This window comes from Cetorhinus maximus, chromosome 16 (assembly GCF_964194155.1).
Source record: "Cetorhinus maximus chromosome 16, sCetMax3.hap1.1, whole genome shotgun sequence".
NCBI classification, from domain to species: domain Eukaryota; kingdom Metazoa; phylum Chordata; class Chondrichthyes; order Lamniformes; family Cetorhinidae; genus Cetorhinus; species Cetorhinus maximus.
In genome coordinates, this window is record NC_135894.1 from 29,190,362 (window position 1) to 29,192,973 (window position 2,612).

Below are 2,612 nucleotides of genomic sequence, written 5' to 3' on the forward strand. Positions count from 1 at the left end.
TGTTGTAGTGGTAATGTCACTGGGCTAGTAACCTAGACGACATGGGTTCAAATCCCCCCATATCAATTAAATAATGAATTCAGAAGAATGGTGACCATTGAATATTATTTAAACTCATCTGGATGCTTACTCAGTCTGGCCTACATGTGGTTGACTCTTGACTGCCCAGCAAGCAAACTTGTGAAGACAAGTCCCATTCTCAGATTTAGAATGTGTGGTGCCAACACTGATTGACTCAGAACAGATCTAATAGCTCAAAACTGGACAACCATGAGGTGCTGTGGGCCATCAGCAGCAGCAGAATTGTATACGACCACAATCTGTAACCTCATGCCCAGCGTATCCCTCATCAAATAAGGGGCAATGAAGAGTGCAGGACCAGCACATCTAAAAATGAGATGCCAACCTGTTGAAGCTACAACATGGGATCATGTGCATGCCAAGCAGCTATACAAAATGGCTGCAGAAAAGTCAAAAAGGAATGAAACTGGATGGATCGCCTAGCATCAACCTAGGCACCAGGAACAACAACAGCAAACCCAGACCTGTTGACCCTGCAAAGTTCTCCTTACCAACATCTGGGGCAAAATTGGGAGAGCTAATCCAGCAACAGCCTGGCATTATCATACTAATGGAATCAAACACTACAGACCATCTCCCAGACATCACCATCCCTGCAGTGGCACCATGGCATACAGAGGGAGTTGCCCTGGGAGTCCTCAACATTGACGCTGGATCCCATGAAGTCTCATGACATCAGGCCAAACATGGGCAAGGAAACCTCCTGCTGGTTATCACCTACTGCCTCCCCTCAGCTGATGAATCAGTGCTCTTCCATGTTGAACACCACTTTGCAGAGCAGCAAGGGCACAGAATGTACTCTGGGCGGGGGACTTCAATGTCCATCACCAACAGTGGCTCGGTAACACCACTACTGACTGAGTCCTAAAGGACATAGATGCTGGATTGGGTCTGTGGCAAGTTGTGAGGGAACCAACAAACCTACTTGATCTCATCCTCACCAATCTAGCTGTTACAGATGCATCTGTCCATGGCAGTATTGTAGGAGTGGCTACCACACAGTGCATCTGAAGACAAAGTTCACACTATGTATACCCTCCATCGTGTTGTTTGGCACTGCCATTGTGCTAAATGGGATAGATTCAGAACAGACTGGATGATCCATCTTAGCCTCCTCCGAAGGTCCCCAGCATTGCAGGTGCCAGTCTTCAGCCAATTCGATTCACTTTACATGATATCAAGGGATGGTTGAAGGCACTGGATACTGCAAAGGCTATGGGCCCTGACAATATTCCAGCAATAGTACTGAAGATTTGTGCTCCAGAAATAGCTGTGCCCCTAGCCAAGCTGTTCCAGCACAGCTAAAACACTGGCAGCTACCCGGTTATGTGGAAAACTGCCCGGGTATGTCCTCTCCACCTCACCTTCTTCTGTTCAGACACTCCTTGAAAGCTAAGTTAATGTTTCGAGTCCATATGACCCTTCTTCAGAGCTCAGCATATTGATGCTGTCAGACCCGCTGAGTTTTACCAGCATTTTCTGTTTTTGTTTCAGATCTCCAACATCCGCAGGATTTTGATTTTTTTCTCCTTTTAAAGCGACTCCTTTGACCAAGCATTTTGTTCAAGTGCCCTACAACAACAACTTATATTTATATAGAGCCTTTAACGTAATGAAATGTCCCAAGGTGCTTCGCAGGAGTATTTCTGAACAGAATGTGACAGCGAGCCACACAAGGAGATCTAAGGTACAAATAGAGACTGAGCAATGGGCTAAAAGATGGAATTCAGAGCAAAAGTGGGAGGTGATGGGTGCTTTTTGGTAAAACAAAATGCAGTGATTACACTGAAGGAAAACACAGAGGCCCTGCATCTGCGACCATTGGTGTCTAATTGTCCTTCAAAAAGCTCCTGTGAAACACCTTTGAAAGAACTGTTGTATAAAAATAAAAGTTGCTGCTGTCAAACTTGGCCTCAGACGCAATGACTGACAGCATCGCCCCTCCCCCCGGTCAGGGCAGCTGTTGTCATATTCCTTCGGCCCTGCAGAGGGCGCTATGCCAGGAGGACCGGCTGCCGTACTGACTATGAAGGCAGTCTGCGCATGCTCGATAAATGCTATGAGGGGTGTTGTCCTGTGCTCGCTCGCCCCTGGTTCCATAGTGTAGTGGTTATCACGTCTGCTTTACACGCAGAAGGTCCTGGGTTCGAGCCCCAGTGGAACCAGATTTTTTTTCCTTCAGTGTTTCATTTCTACTTCATTATCCTAAACTAGTTATCTAGTTTATGTCAATCTGACACTTTTAAACGTAAGCAATGTTTTAAATGCTGCAAACCTCAAATGTAGCTGATGGAGGGAGAGGTGGTTGTTTCAGAGTTTGCATTATTCCTGGATGAGATTGCAATGATCATTGAGGGGCTGGGCACTGAGAGAAACTACCTGTCAGAATTACTTTAACCAGCTGCTTGGTATGTGGATCTGCTTCAACCCTCAAAAATTTCTAATTTTTAAAAAAATTCATTCACGAGATGTGGGTGTTACTGGCTGGGCCAACAGTTATTTCCCAAATAATATAAAAGCAAAATACTGCA

General features: G+C 45.6%; 1 non-coding gene across 1 annotated transcript; it reads left to right on the top strand.

Moving 5' to 3' along the window:
• Window positions 1-2,173: 2,173 nt before the first annotated feature.
• Window positions 2,174-2,246, top strand: trnav-uac (transfer RNA valine (anticodon UAC)). The gene has a single exon. It is a non-coding gene; the product is annotated as a tRNA-Val (tRNA).
• Window positions 2,247-2,612: the final 366 nt, after the last annotated feature.